Below are 16,952 nucleotides of genomic sequence, written 5' to 3'. Positions count from 1 at the left end.
TAGCATGAAGCAATGTTTATGCTATATTTATTTCAGGTGACATTCACGTTTATTTCAATTATAAAACTACATGTAAACATTAAACCAGACAATGGGTGAATTTTTTCCTTTTTGCACATAATAAAAATGAGCAAATAAGCAATTAAAGTATGGTAATTCTATATGCAGAAGTATCTAAGATTGCGAGACTACAGGAAGGCATCCCAGAAGTGGCAACAAAAAAAGCAAAGTGAGAAAGAATGTTGCAGTATACACAAAAGAGAACATGGCATGGTCTAGGAACAGGAAAAATGTAGTTAGAATGGAGCAAGGAGTGCAATGAAGAGAAAGTGTGGTGCATGTGTGTGCATAGACTGTGATCTGTATTAATTTGCATTTTATAAAGTTCCCTTGTGGACACATTGTGGAGAAGTTGGGAAGAGAATATACTAGTAACAGGAGGCTGCTAGAGTAATTCTGGTGGGAGATGTCAGTAGAGATTGAGAAACTATCAAGAAAGATTTGGGGCATTGAATCGAGAGATAACTGACTGGATATTAGGGGTAGGGTAAAGGAGCAAGAATCAAAGATGACCCAAATTTTTGGTTTAGGCAACTGGATGACTAGAAACATCATTCAAAGAAAACTGAGAAAGAAGATAGGTTGATTTAGTTTAGAATTTATGAAATTTTATGTCTACAGAATTTTTAAATAAAGATTTACATTAAGCACAATTAGATACACAGATGTAGAGCTTATGAGAGAGATCTAGGCTAGAAAGAAAGATTTGAAAGTATGAGAAACAATGTGGTAATCAGGAAGAATAAACAAGAGAAGGGCCCTAAGCCAAATACTAATACCTACGGGAGAAACAGAGGATTTTGATTTATGTGGGGTGTGAAAGAATGAGCCTCTGAGAAGGTTGCCAGGCAGGTGAGTCTGAATAATTGAGCATGCTAGCCATGGAACCAGAGTTCCAAGGATCCAGTAGAAATGCGCAAGAGAAGGCAATCAACAAGAAGCTGAATCAAAGACTGGAAGCAGGATGCAGATAAAAGTATACAGGACTGGGAAGAGGCACTTCCAGTATGGCAGAGGAAGGATCTTTGTAAACCCGCTCCTCAAAAAGCAACAAGAACACTTGCAAATACTGTCAAAATCAGCTTTTTTCCAGCTCTGTAGGATATAACTAAAGGCTTGTGACAAAACTAAGTAGTGTTTTTAAAAATAGGATTAGTACTCTTTTAATTATTTTTTTTTGAGAGAGAGAGAGAGAGAGAGAGAGAGAGAGAGAGAGAGAGAGAGAGAGAGAGAAACATTGGCTTGCTGTTCTACCCATTCGTGCATTCATTGATTGACTCTTGCATGCACCCTGACCGGTGATCAAACCCACAACCTTGGTGCATAAGGACGATGCTCCAATCAACCGAGCCACCCAGACAGGACTAAGTAGTGTTTATTAAAACAAACAAACAAAAAAACACACAGTTGCCTCTTAGCAATAACAGCAAGCTTTGTGGTATTCTAACTTGCCCTAACCCAATCCCCCCTGCTCCCCAAGCTCCTGGGTAACCTTGAAAACCAAACCCTTATAACTACAGTAGCTATGCAAACCAATAACCAGAGGCACTGGAGAGGCCAGAATAGATTTGGAGTTCTCCAAAGCCCCATTCTCAAAAAACTGTCACTATTTGACCTGCCTGGCAAGCATTCTCAGGGCTTGTTTTTATTTGATCAGACTCAGAGCTCACTCTATGTGCAGAGTCCTATCCACTACATTTTTGTTGAAAACAATCAGCAGCAACTGTTTAACATCACAGTTTCTAAAGGAATTTTACCAGTTGCAGCTAACAAGACGCTGAACAAAAAATTTAAAAGGAAAAACCGAGGAATGAAATGCCCATAAATGGCTTTGAAAAACTCTAACAGGGTTCTGGGAATGTAAAAGGCTATGCACATGTGTGGAGCTGTATGCATGATCAGGAAGACCTGATAAACTTCTAATCTTTCACTTCTGGTTAACCTTGAGACTGAGCTCCAACACACAGAAAGACCCCTCAACAAAAGCTAGAAAGAGACCTACTGGTTCAAGGCATTTAAAGACATCTCTGGTCAATCATAAACTGACCACTAAACTATCTGGGCAGAGACTTCAAAAAATAGAGACTGTACAGAGTTAGCCTAGAAAAGTCACTAAAGAAACAGCAACACCAACAACAAATCTTGGAGGTGGGAGAAATACGATTTTCATAACTGTTACATTGTCACATGGGGTACTTAATAGGACAGAGTAATAAATCATGAAAATTAGAAGTATGACAAAGTTTTGTGCAGAAACATATTGCCAAACCTATCAAAAACAATGCAAAGCAGAAGTCAGTGGAGCAACATCTTCAAAGTATTTTAAAAACGGATTTTTTTTTAGAGGTTGTTCAACAGTTTGCAGTATATATTTACATTTAATCTATGTCCAGTGTCAACACTATGCTATATTTCACAGGTAGTACAGACACCTTCTAAGTTTTCCAAATTCATCCCTACTATACCTTTCAACACTGCAATTACTCATTTCACTTATCCATAAGCTATAACCACCCAATACATTGTTTCTGTTATATCAATTAGGAAAAAAACACACACAAAAGGTTTTATTTTACCTTCAGTTTTCCTTCTCTAATGCTTTTTCTTTATGTAGATCAGTTTCTGACATATCCATTTCCTTTTCTTATGTTCTGATGACAGATTCCTTCAATTTCTGAGAAAGTTTTTCTTTTTCCTTCACTTTTGAAGAATAATTTCACTGTTTATAGAAGTCTAGGTTGGTGATTTTTTTCTACCAACACAAAACATTTTATCTACTCTCTTCTTGCTTGCATTGTTTGTGAAGAGAAGTCCAAGTAATCTTTAGCCTTCTTCCTGTAGAGGTAAGGTGTTCTTTACCCTCTGGTTTCTTCCAAGGTTTTCTTTGTCTTTGGTTTCCTGTAGTTTGAATATGATATGCCTAGGTGTAGGTTGGCATTTATCTCATTTGTTGTCCTCTGAGCTTCCTGGATCAGTTTGGTGTCTGTCATTAATTTTGGAAAAATTTCAGCCATTATTACTTCAAATATTTATTTTGCTCCTTCCTCACTTCTCCTGATGAGCTCATCAAAGGCATTCTTCACTTATGTTACAGTGCTTTTAATTTCTAGTATTTCCTTTTGATTCTTTCTTAGAATTTCAACCTCTCTATATTACCTATCTGTTCTTGCATATTGTCTGCCTTTTCCAGTATAGCCCATAGCATATTAATCATATTTATCTTTAAAATATATTTTTATTGATTTCAGAGAGGAAAGGAGAGAAACATCAATGATGAGAATCATTGGCTGCCTCCTGCATGCCCCCTACTGGGGATCAAGCACACAATCTGGGCATGTGAGCTGACTGGACTAAAACCTGGGACCCTTCAGTCCACAGGCTGATGCTCTATCCACTGAGCCAAATAGGCCAGGAGAATCATAGTTATTTTAAATTCACAGTCTCATAATCCCCAAATCTCTGCCACATCTGACCAGGAGTTAGGCTGTATTTACTCTAGCTATAGGAACAGGGGTTAAAATTCTAGTATCCTTATTTTTGTCTCTCCTACTGTTTCTGGGTTTCCCCATAAAGTCCTTAAATAGAGGGCAAGCTTTGCAGTTCTTTCATCTGTGATACTCTATTATTATACAAGAGCCCTGTTGATATTGTGGTAAACTGGGGGAGTGGGGAGATCTGTAATCCTATGATTAGTCCTGGGGCTTTTAGTGGGCCTGTATCCCAGGTTGTGGCCTTCACAAGTGCCTCTCCACTTTCCCACCTATCTGCTTAGATGAGCATCAAGGCTAGAGGGAGCTGGAGTTGGGTATTTCGCTTTTCCTAGTAATTTTCCTGGTGGGCAAGTGGAGAACAGAATGCTCTGAGCATATTTCAAAATGGTTACTATTCTTCTCCCTCAACTGGAAGCATGAGAAGACCCCCTCCCCGCCCCCACCAAAAAAAAATTTACTGTGAAAATCAGCTTCTGTTGCCAGTAAACTGTGATTCTCTGAATTAGCCTATTTCTCTAATTTTGTGGGCATTGCTTTACTCTGTGACCTCAATTCTCTGATGGATCCAAGAAGAGCTGTTGATTTTTAGTTTGTTCATCTTTGATATTATTGTGAGGACAACAGCGATGACTTCCAATTTCTTTCATTCTCAGTAGAAACCAGAACTCCTGTGTCCTTTTGATATGTTCCCACCATTCTTTGAACACTTTCTTATTTTTGGAACCAATAAGATATTTCAGGCTTATCTTGTTGTACTTTCTCTGCCCCAGCCATAGAATTAGCTATCTCTGAATGAAGTCTTGGCTCCTTTGAACCAAGAATGTTATTTAGAAATCAAGATCTGGACACAAAGTATGCTCATTGCTATGGGGATGCCATTACTTTTAGCATCTCTAAGCACACAGAGCTAGGAAATTTATATAGTTACTAGAGGCCCGGTGCACAAAATTCATGCACGAGGGTGTGTGTCCCTCAGCCCAGCCTGCACCCTCTCCTATATGGGACCCCTCTAGGGATGTCCGACTGCCCGTTTAGGCCCGATCCCGGTAGGATCGGGCCTAAACGGGCAGTCGGACATCCCTCTCACAATCCAGGACTGCTGGCTCCCAACTGCTTGCCTGCCTGCCTTCCTGATTGCCCCAACCGCTTCTGCCTGCCAGCCTGATCACCCCCTAGCCACTCTCCTGCCAGCCTGATTGATGCCTAACTGCTCCCCTGCCAGCCTGTTTGCCCCTAACTGCCTCCCCTGCAGGCCTGGTCACCCCTAACTGCCCTCCCCTGCAGGCTTGATCGCCCCCAACTGCCCTCTCTTGCAGGCCTGGTCCCTCCCAACTGCCCTCCCCTACTGGCCATCTTGTGTGTTGGAGTGATGGTCAATTTGCACATTACTCTTTTATTAGATAGGCTTAGATAGGATAGAGGCCTGCTGCATGGGTGGGGGCCAGCTGGTTTGCCCTTGAAGGGTGTCCTGGATCAGGGTGGGGGTTCCCTTGGGGCGTGGGGTGGCCTGGACGAGGGGGCCTGTGGTGGTTTGCAGGCTGGACACGCCCCACAGTGACCCAAGCGGAGGCCCTGGTATCTGGGATTTATTTATCGTCTATAATTGAAGCTTTGTAGCCTTGAGTGGAGGCCAAGGCAGGCCAGGGCTGGGGGAGCTTGGCTTCCTCCATTGCCAGGGCAACTCAAGCCTCCTGCTCTCTCCAGCTTTGTGGCCACAGCCATTTTTGTTGGGATTTATTTATCTTCTATAATTGAAACTTTGTAGCCTTGAATGGAGGCCTGGGCCTGCCAGGGTGTGCGGAAAGCTTGGCTTCCTCCATTGCCGGGGAAACCCCAAGCCTCCTGCTCGCTCTGTGGCCGCAGCCATCTTTGTTGGGTTAATTTGCATACTCGCTCCTGATTGGTTGGTGGGCGTGGCTTGTGGGTGTAGCAGAGTGATGGTTAATTTGCATATTACTCTTTTATTAGATAGGATACACACACACACACACACACACAACTATATTTATCTATCCACCCATCCTTCTGTCTATATAACAAAAACTATGAGTTCATACTGATACCAACCCAACATCCTAGATACATTCTAGTTGTCCCCATGTCCATGTTTCTCTCTTTTCCATCATCCTAAATATATTACTTATTTACACCTCCAAGTTCAGAATTACTCACCACCATTGAGAAAGACATTATCTACTAACAAGAATTTAATATTTGTTTATTGTTCTTTTTTGAAGGGGCGGGGTGATAAAATGTCCATACTGTGAAATGTATAAATACTAACTGTACACTGACTTATTTTGACAAATATCTTTATCACAAAACATTTCCCATTCCCATTACCCCCCAAAATCCCTCTTTCCACTTTTCATTGATCCCACCTCCCCTGAGGCAATCACTGTTCTGATTTTTCACAATAGTTTTGTTTAGCACATCATAAAAGTGAAATCATATATATATATATATAAATTAATTTCAGAGAGGGAGAGGGAGAGATAGAAACATCAATGATGATAGAGAATAATTGATCAGCTGCCTCCTGCACGCCCCCTACTAAGGATTGAGCCCACAACCTGGGCATGTTCCCTTGACCAGAATCAAACCCGGGACCCTTCAGTCTGCAGGCCAATGCTTTATCCACTGAGCAAAACCAGCTAGGGCATTCATTCATTTTTATTGCTTCATAATAATTCCTTGTATAGCTATATCAATTTGTTTACCCATTTCATGTATGAGGGAAGAGATTCAGAGTACCTAGAGTCATAGGGTTAACTGAGAAAATTCCAAGGACTTCAGAACCAGAAGCACTCTAAGCTCTAGATTCTTAGTTGGTGTTCTTCTCACTGTACCAAAGCACTACTTCAAAGAAGTTAAAAACCATACAAAGAAATCCTTCAGGGATACAGTTTTTTACCAAATAAGAAAGTACCTATTTATAATCACACATTAAAAAAACAAAACAAAAACCCAACACTATGATACCCTTCAATGAATTAACAGGAAAGAAAAAAACATCCAAAATTAAAAGGTCATTGAATCAAATAAAAATCTTTAAGAATATCTATACAGTTAACAACATTGACATTTCTTCTATTATCCATATTCCTTCTTAATCCTTGCTACTGCCAATGCCGATTCCAAATTTACTTGGTGTTTCTCAAATAATAGCTCCTAAACATTTACCCTATATTCAGTTTTAAATGAAAATAATTTAATGGGGAAAGGAAAGCCTAGAAAAGAAGACTGGAGAGAGTCTGAGGAAGTCCCTAAACACTACGCAAGAAGTTAATTTATAGCAGTGGGGATTCAATGATTTTGTGCCATAGAGACACACATAATCTAGGTTTTTACTATCAGGTGAATCTGTGTACGAGTTAAGATTAACTTTAACAACTGTGCTATCCTGCAGACATCAATCCACCAACTCTCTTGTGAGATTTAGAATCAGAATAAATGCCGAGGCTTCCTTTTTAAAAGAATATGTTTTTACTGATTTTAGAGAGAAAGGGGAAGAGAGAGAGAGAAACATCAATGATGGGAGAGAATCATTGACTGGTTGCCTCCTGCACGCCCCTATTGGGGATTGAGCCCACAACCCAGGCATGTACCCGGGAGTTGAACCTCAACCTCCTGGTTTATGAGTCAATGCTCAACCATTGAACCACACTGGCTGGGCTAAATGTTGAGGCTTCTTAAATGCTAAAGTTTACAGTAGAGCCAGCTGCTCAGCAATCAACATGATTATAAATAAGTAGAGTGACCATATAACTTGTCATCCAACTTAATATTTTTGAGAATAAAGGGGGGCACCATAATTATTATGTAAATTCGGATCATCTCAGGCACATTGGGATGGTTAACTTAGTTATAAAAACTCCCTAAATCACAGGGACTCTTTATTTTTTCTTTCTTAGATTCTCTTCAGAGGGAATCTCCTACTGCTCCATAGAATCTAGCATTTGATACTAAGATTAGCAGCTATGACATTTTAAAGAGATAGGCACATATTAAAAGTAACAGATCTATTCTTGTTATAGTAGCAGAGACTTAAAAGGTGAAAAACTTCATGCAAATCTTTGCCTTAACTAATAACAACCATGAACCCAGAGAAGCTATATACTAATTACTAACCTCACAAGCACTTTTAGACTCAGATGGTATTTCCTGAGCTTCTGTGTTCTTTGTATTTTAAAAACAAGTTAATTTCCAAGTATACCTACCAACTCAAAGTATATTACTCTTTTGTTTTCACATACTGCAAGGGGAAAAATCTGTTTTCATTGTTAAAACTACAAAAAACACTTGATGATTTGCAAAAGATTGTTATGTGGGTGGTTGCAACACTTGGCCTTTAGCCTCTTGCCAAATACCACACCACATGTGTTCTGAATCACCAGCAAACCCAGATGCCCTCATGTGAGATATTTCAAATCCAACCAGAATTAATTAGGAATGAAAACAACCCTACAGTCTTAATGAATGAAACCAAGAACTTTTAAAATGTCAGGACTTTAGGAAAGTAATTCAACCTCTTTCTACATTATTAATTTTGGTCAAAGTCTAAGACCTGATTAAAGAAGGTCTTGACTGCAAAAAGAAGTCAAACTTTATATATAAAATCACCTTATGCCAGGGGTTGGCAAACTTTTTCTGTAATAGGACAAATATTATATTTTTAGGCTTTTTTTGTGGGGCTATAGAGTCTTTGCTGCAACTACTCAAATCCTGTTGAAGTATGAAAACAGCCTTAGATAATCTATATATATAAAAGGCTAACATGCTAAGTGTCCCTCCTACCGTCCAACTGGTTGCTATGATGCGCACTGACTACCAGGGGGCAGATGCTCAATACAGGAGCTGTAGAGCTGCAGTGACTTGGCAGTGGTGGTTTTCGGGTGAGGCACCCTGAAACCAGAGAGGAAGGAGCCTCCTCGTGGGGCAACATGATTCCACCTTTGGCCGTGGGTTATATTGTTGCTGGGGCACTGTAGGCCCCAAATCTGGTTTACTGCACACTTGCGTTTGCATTCCACACCCTGTATGACAGCAACTTTGCAGAGAGCCCTCTCATACTCCGGGACACCTCGGGAGAGGTCGGAGAGCTGGTTTCGGCCCTATCCCTGCAGGCCTAGGCCGAAGGACCCCACCTGCCAGAGGGACCCTACTCACTCCACAGATGCCAGGGAGGGACTGGGGGAGGTTGGCTCCAGGGCATGTCTGGCCCATCTCGCCCAGTCCTGCCCTGCTGGCCACCTTCTAATTAATTTCCTTTCAATGTGCACAAATCCGTGCACTGGGTCATTAGTACATAAATAAATGGGAGAGGCTGTGATCCAATAAAACTTTAGTTAAAAAGAGGTGGTAGAGCTGGATTTGGCTCTCTGGGCTGTGGTTTACCAAATCCTTTTCTAGAATATAAGCTCTTTTCTATCACTAGTGCTTTGGACAGTGTCTGGTATACAATATATGCTCTGCAAATGTTTTACAGATGAATCATAGTATTTAATAATCAAAAAGCAAAATAAGCTACCTCGCTATAAACAATGTGTTTACTCAGTATTATCGAAGACCTTAACTTCATACTCAGAATGTATAGGTTGTATTTCTTACATAAAAAACTTACTTAAGTTGTTTTAAATTAAAATTTTACTTTAATTATATCATTAATCACGGTCATGTCACTATTGAACTCTGCTTACCCAAGATAAAGATTAATTTTCTGGCTCCTTGGGGCCATTCACATAAATAGGTAATCTGATGACATAGTATAAGGACTGGAGCTGAAAGGTCTTGTAGAGTTAATACTTTGGCAAGTGAGAGCCAAAGGCAAATGGAAAGAACCCTGCGGAGGATACTGGTGTGCAGGAAAAGAATGGACGAGAAGCCAGACCTGTTTGTACCATGCGATAAAGATCTGAGAAATTTTCTCTGCATTGTAATAATAAATTGGCTTTTTATTAAAGCTTCTTTGAAAGGGCTTCGGTTCTTTGCAACTAAATGATTCCTGACTAGAAAATGGATTATGAAACATTTTGGAGAGGAGTTAATACTTGAGCTGAATCATTAAAAAATGAATAGACAGAGCTTCCATTTTAGATGGAATAATAGGAAACAAACTTACCCTCCTGCCTGAAACAACTAAACAAACAAACAACAAAACATCAGAGAAATGTATGAAACAATTGTTTTCAGATATTGGACAATGACTGAATAGGAGAGTAATCCCCAAGAGAAGGGAAACAAAGTGAGCCTCCCTGCAACAGCGCTCTACTTTGAGTTTCCAGGGAGCAGAGGGAGAAGGAACCCAGGCAGAACCCAGCACTCTCCCTGAGTTGAGGAAATTGGAAGGTCAAACTTGCTAGAATTTGTAGAGTACCAGAGAGGAGAGAGTTGAGAGAGTGGAATAAATCTGTAGAGGATCCCTCTTTCAAGTCCTTATTGAGTAATATCAGCACATGTTTGTGAAGAATCTACCAGAAACAAGAAGAGAACCAATTAGAAGTAAAAGAGGGAACATTCACAGGGGCTCAGATAGTAGCGGGAATAATTTGTGTTTCATTCAGAAAAAAAAAATCTCACACTTCACAGGACATCAGGTTGAATAATCATAAGGTAATTGCCTCAGCAGTAGAGCAAAATCAGCCTTAGATTAACTTTGCTCTGGTCCCGCCTAACCAAGCATAAAAATAAGCATTCAAAATGCCAAACTATTCCCAGAATAAAACTCAGGAATATTTCTAGAAACAATGCAAAAAGAGAATGTATTTGAAAGTCCAAAACGTGCATGTAAGGGTTTTTCATCTGTTTAAATTATATACAAAGAAGTAACTCCTTTTCTTCAATAAATATTTACCAAAACCAAGCCTACAATGTATCAAAGAACTTATACAATAAAAGAACACTATGCATTTTCACTGTTCTTCTCTGTGTGTGTACACATGTATGTGTAGGATCAAGGTTCCAATTGCATTTAACTAATTTAGAGTCTTCCTTTTTATCAGAGGAAAAACAATTTCCTGTTCTGGTTCTATAACTGGAAAAGTAGAGCCAAAAAGAGTCATAGTTGTCAACAGAAGTTTGACCCTCTGTTCTTGGGTGTATGCTGGGGCTATAGTGGGAATTTAACACTAAACAAGAAACTACCCATCATTAGGTTTACTTGGATTTTTAAAAAGAATCTGTACATACTGGGGTTTTCTGCCAAAAAAACAAATGCTTCATGCATTTGGCTCCTGTCCTTCTATGTGGCTGTTCTCCAATATCAACCTGGAGATGTTCCCATTTCAAAATCTGCCAGCTACTGAAACATGGGTCAAAAAAAACTTTTCCTCTATGTGAAAAAGTACAATGTACCACGACAAGGAATCTTACTAAAGCTGAGAGCACATAAAAGTGCTTATAATAAACCAGTTCCCACCAATTTTTTAAAAGATACTAATACCTATTCCACAATAAGCTTCAGATTTCAAGTGTAAGATTTTTTAATGATAAAACATTTAGACACTTGAACAGACATATCCAAAAAATTTTTATTTAGTGAATCTGACACACCTCAATTGATGTGAAATTAGAAGCATATCTTGCTTTCCTTTTGAGATGACATTCCTTTTTATTCATCTACCATGTAATTAAAAAAAACTAGCTAAATTTAATTTATCACTTTTAGTAATTTAAGGCATCTGTATATTAGGTGTACAGTTAATAATGGCAGATTTTGTAATCAAAGAAAACACTATAATTTCAAGAGAAACATCAAAAGTGCTTTATTCAAAGTAATGTCCATCGCTAGCTACACATTTCCCCCATCTTTCAGGTAATTTGTGGATACCATCCCAATAGAACTTTTGTTTTGAGGCAAACCATTCAGAGACCCAATTTTCCACTTCTTCCTATGTTTGGAAGTGCTGCTCAGAAAGTGCGTGTGCCATCGATCCGAACAAGTGGTCATCTGAAGGAGCAAGGTCTGGTGAATATAGCGGGTGGGTTAATATTTCCCAGGCAAGATCTTCTAACGTGTCTTTAACTGGTTTTGAAGGGTGTGATGGTGCGTCATCATGAAGCAAAATTACTTTGCCATGTCTTCTGGCCCATTCTGGTCATTTCACGATCAAAGCGTGGTTCAAATTGATTATTTGTTGTCGGTAGCGATCGGTATTAACGGATTCACCTGGTTTTAGAAGCTCATAAATACACCACACCTTCCTGATCCCATCAAATGCAGAGCATTGTCTTCTTTCTGAAGCAGTTTGGCCTTGCAGTCGATGTTGATGGTTGACCTGGATCAACCCATGATTTTGTGCATTTGGGATTCTCACAATAAATCCACTTTTCATCGCCAGTCACAATTTGATGCAAAAAAGACTTTCTTTCATGCCGTTGAAGCAACATTTTACTGATGACACTTTGGTTTTCCATTTGTCTTTCGTTCAGTTGATGTGGCACCCATTTTCCTTCCTTTCAAATCTTTCCCATTGCTTGTAAATGATCGGAAATTGTTTGTTGAGCAACGTTTAATCTTTCTGCAAGTTGTTTTTGAGTTTGGCACGCATCTTCATCCAGTAATGCTTGTTGGTCTTGAAATTTTTTCGGTTGACCTGGACGTTCTTTGTCTTTCAAATGGAAATCATCACTTTTAAAGCGTTTAAACCAGTGTTCACAAGTATATTGAGATGGAGCATGTTCACCATAAGCTTCCCGAAGTATACAATAACTTTTTCTTCAAAATAATTAAAACTTCCTGCAAATGCTCTGTTTTTGGCACGAAATTCGACATTTTTAAGCGTAAAAATATCTATGATGTTAACACCTTCAGCAAATTTGACATATGAAGTTTTGAAGCTTGCTATCAATACAACAAAATAGCATACATATCAAATCACATATATATATCAACATATGTGTAACTCCATCTATTGAAAAAAATCCACATTATTAACTGGCACATCTAGTATACTCAAAAAATTTTCCATACTTTGATATTTTCAAATTCTGTTTGTCTTATTTATACCAACTGGTTTATTAGTTTTTCATGGTCTTAAATTTTCTATATGTAAAAATATTTCTCATATAAAAGGCACGCCGTTTATACTTCCAAATCATTTTCTCAATTAATAGTCTACAAAGACAAAATAAAGCATGTTGATTTCTTACTTATATTGTAACTCATGTCTATTTAATTCTATAGAGTCCTATGAGAGTAAAATAAACATCTGTGGGTTTAGCTATTTGATAATACATATTATATTTATTCCAATTTAAATATTTACTGTTATAACACACATAATTCAGAATGAGAATCTAATGACTTTCAAGTGATTAACATATAGAAAGATAAAAAATAAACACTTTGACATATAAAACTAAAAATCATAGCTTACTTGGTTCATAAGTCATTAGAATTATTACATTACTAGAGGCCCAGTGCACAAATTCGTGCACAGGTGGGGTGCCGCTGGCCCGGCCCCAATCAGGGAAGATCAGGGCTGGGCCTCTCAGGAGGAGGAGATGACAGGAGGTTGGCCGGCCGGCCCGCCCCAATTGGGGCCCAGTCAGGGCCGGGAAGGCTGGGGGAAGGGGCCGTGGGCAATTGGCAGGTGGGCCCCGCCCCCGATTGGGGTTGGGGGGCCAATTGGGGGCGGGGCCAGCCATGGGCAGTGGGCTGGCTGGCCCTGCCCTGAATTGGGTGGGGGGTGCGATCAGGGGCAGGCCGGCCGGGGGAGGGGCTGTGGGCCTATCCTGGTGGGGAGGGCTTATTGGGGGTGGGGCTGGCCAGGGAGAAGGGAGGGGGCGTTTGGCCGCTCTTGATCAGGGTGGGAGAGTTCAATCAGGGCAGGCTGGCAGGGGTGAGGGGCCATGAGGTTGGCCGGCCAGCCCTACCCCCTGATCGGGCTGGTTTGCTGGCCACAGTGGGCATCATAGCGACTGGTCGTTATGGCCATTACAGTCGCTGGTTTTTTATATATATAGATATTTTATCTTTATGACAGCCACAATCCTGGGCCATGTGTAGTGGTCCCAAAATCGAATCAACCCATTTTTAGTTGGAACAAAACTTATTATGAACTTATATGTTTTACTAATAATCTGAAAGATCTCTACTTGCCAAAAAATATATGCTTCTATATTAAAGCTCCACCTTCTGAAATAGCAATACTTCAGTAATAGCAACAACAACCCTTTTCATTCTCCGTAAAAGATAAATTGCATCTTTATCAGGAAAAAAGAGAGTAGAATAAAAAGAAAAAAACCAGAACAAATCATACAAGGGCTATGAGAAAATATCATTTTACAAAATGTTATTTAATTGATTTTTAGCGAGAGAGAGGGAGGGAGAGGAGAGACAGAAACGTCAATTGATTGGCTGCCTTTTGCATGCCCCCTACTGGGAATTGAGCCTGAAACCCAGGCATGTACCCTGACCAGGAATAGAACTGTAACCTTTTGGTACTCAGGCTGATGTCCAACCACCTGAGCCACTGGCCAGGGTGAGACAATATCTTATGGTCTAAAATACATGTACTTGAAATTACAGAAAGAGAGAAAACAGGTCAAAAGAAATACATGAAAAAATATGGCTGAGAATTTTCCACATTAAATAGAAGAAATCAAGCCAAAGAACCAAGATGTCCAGAGATCATCAAACAAAGGAAAACAGACACATCATATTTAAAGGTAAAGTCACATTGTATCCAAAGACAATGACACACCATATCCAAAGACAGAGAAAAATCTTAAAGACAGCCAAAGAAAAAAAAGAAACACTTTATGTACAGAAAATCAAAGATAAGAATTACAGTAAAAGTAAGCAAGACACTGTTAGAATTAGAATTACATCTTTTAAGTGCTGAAAGAAAAAAAGACAATCCACAATTCTATACTCAGCAAAAATGTTTCATAAAAATAAAGAAAAAATAAAGTCTTTCAGAAAAACAAATATGAGATAATTCATTACCACCAGACTTGCCCTACAATAAAATGTTCTCCAGACAGATGGAATATGATACCAGACAGAAAATTGTATCCACACAAAGAATCAACACTGAAAATGACATAAATGAAAGTAAATATGTGTAACTTTATTTTTTATTGGTAATTGCTTTAAAAGATAAGTGTCTAAAACAAAAATAGTAGCAATTTATTTCTGTGTTGATAGCACAAATAAAAGTAAAATAAATGACAACAAAAGCACAAGAGAGGAGCAGGAAGAATTGGGAGTACACAGTTGTAAAGTACTTAAAGCTATGTGCTATTATATGATGAAAGACTGTGATTAGTTACAAACATATCTGATAAACCCTAGGTTTGCCACTAAAATAATTTCAAAAAAGAGATATAAATAAGTAAGCAAATAGTGGAAATGCGATAAAAAAAAAATACCTAAGTAATCCAAAAGAGGACAAAAGAACAGAGAATAGAAAACAGCTTAATACAAGGATAGATGTTGGAAGCTGCCCATTGTCCTCACTAGCAGAGAGGTGTGGACAAGGAACCCGGAAGGCTGGTTAACCTTGAAGGCTCTGAAAGGTCAGAGCCAAGCACCCACTGTTTAGTTGAGACAATGGTAGCTAAAGCAACTTCCACCTTTTAGTTTTATGTATATCCTTGCTGATTGGTTATTATTGGAATTGCCTGCCTAAGGGCTATGGGTGTATCCCAAAACCTGAATAAAAGGGATCTCAAGGCCGGAGCAAAGCGGGGTCCTTCCCCTTGAGTTGGGCTCCCGCCTGGCCCCCAATATTCCCAAATTTATACTTTCTTGTCTAGTCTCTTTCATTTGTGTGCGGCCTCCTCCAGAACCCGAACCCTGAACCACGCGGGACGTGGGGGGGGACACTCACAGATAGATTTTAGTCCAACCATATTACTAATTACATTAAATGTAAACAACCTAAACACAACAATTAAAAGACAGAGATTGTCAGACTAGATAAATATGAGACTGACGCGCTGCCTACTGCGCTAAGAGGGCAAGTTCAGACTAGATAAATAAATAAGCCCAACTAAATTATTCTGTCTACAACAAAAGCATTTTAAATTGGTTGAAAGAAAAAGTATGAAAAGGTATGTTGGGAGACAATTCTCCATGGGTCTCTCTTAGGTAGATGTCTGTGAATCTGCTTCTCAGTACTTGGCCAGCAACCATCTCTCCAGTTCCTCCTTATTAACAGGTAATAAAGTAGAGATCCAGGAATCTCATGTCTATTGCCAGCATCTATTAAATTTTTGGCAGGTTAACTTGCTAGTTTGTAAGAAGGTAAAAATCTCCTACCCTTCATAACTCTTTACATGATATACCATGTTATCAAAAGAAAGCTGGAGTGGCTATATTAATAACACACAAGGAAGACTTTGGAACAAGGATAATACCAGGGGTAAAGAGGCCATTTCATCATGACACAATAATCCTAAACAGATATGGGCCTAACAAAATTTCCAAATACATGAAGCAAAAAATGACAGAACTTAAAAGAGACATAGATAAATCCACAAATTGGAGACTTCAACACTCCTCTCTCAATATTTGGTAGAACAAGTAGATGATAAAAATATGGAAAAATTCAACCTTACTAATGAGAAAAACTATACAAACTCACAATGAGATACCATTTACACCTATAAGAATTAATTTAAGACTTAAGAAGTCTGACAATTCTAAATGCTGATATGAACTATCAGAAGCCTCTACCATAAACCAATTTGAAAAATAATTTGGCATTACTTAATAAAGTAGAGATGTGCACAATCAGCAATTGTCCCTAATCAGCACTTCCACCCATAGTATAACCACGATAAGTTTGTATACATATGCAGTAGCAGACATGTACAACAGTTTTCATAATAGCTGTTTGTAATTGGGGATAAAAACAAGAAACAACACAAATGTCCATAATAGTAGAATGAATAAATAAAATTGTGGTATAGTCATATAATGCAATACTATAGAGCAGTGAAAATAAATGAATTACAGCTTTTTATTCAACATGGAAGACTTCCAAAAACATAATGTTGGGGGGAAAAAGATTCACAGAGGAACAAATACACATAAATAGCTCCAAACAATAAAAATAAAGCTAAACGTTATATTGTTTAGGGAAATATACCTATGAGGTAAAACTATAAAGAAAAGCAAGTAAATGATTAACCAATATTAGGAACCAAAATAGATAGGAGAGGAAGAGGCAGTTAGGGATTTCAAAGATATTTGTAATGTTCTATTTCTCATCCTAAATAGTAGACAGATGTTCTTTATATTATTTCTTAATCTATACATATTCTAGATATTCTCATATTTATTATATATTCATAGTTTAAAATTCTTATGAAGAATAATAATGCAGATTCACTCAGCAAACATTACAAGCAAAATAACAAAATGAAAAAGAAAACCATGATATATAAGTA

General features: G+C 38.7%; 1 protein-coding gene across 3 annotated transcripts in view; it reads right to left on the bottom strand.

The window, feature by feature from the left end:
• Positions 1–16,952, bottom strand: part of REV3L (REV3 like, DNA directed polymerase zeta catalytic subunit) — a 148,983-nt gene that overhangs the window by 109,240 nt on the left and 22,791 nt on the right. The window lies entirely within an intron of this gene.

The sequence above is a fragment of the Cnephaeus nilssonii genome (genome assembly GCF_951640355.1).
Source record: "Cnephaeus nilssonii genome assembly, chromosome: 9".
NCBI lineage: Eukaryota > Metazoa > Chordata > Mammalia > Chiroptera > Vespertilionidae > Cnephaeus > Cnephaeus nilssonii.
The sequence above is the reverse complement of the archived record's forward strand: the minus strand, read 5'-3'. Positions and strand labels throughout refer to the sequence as shown.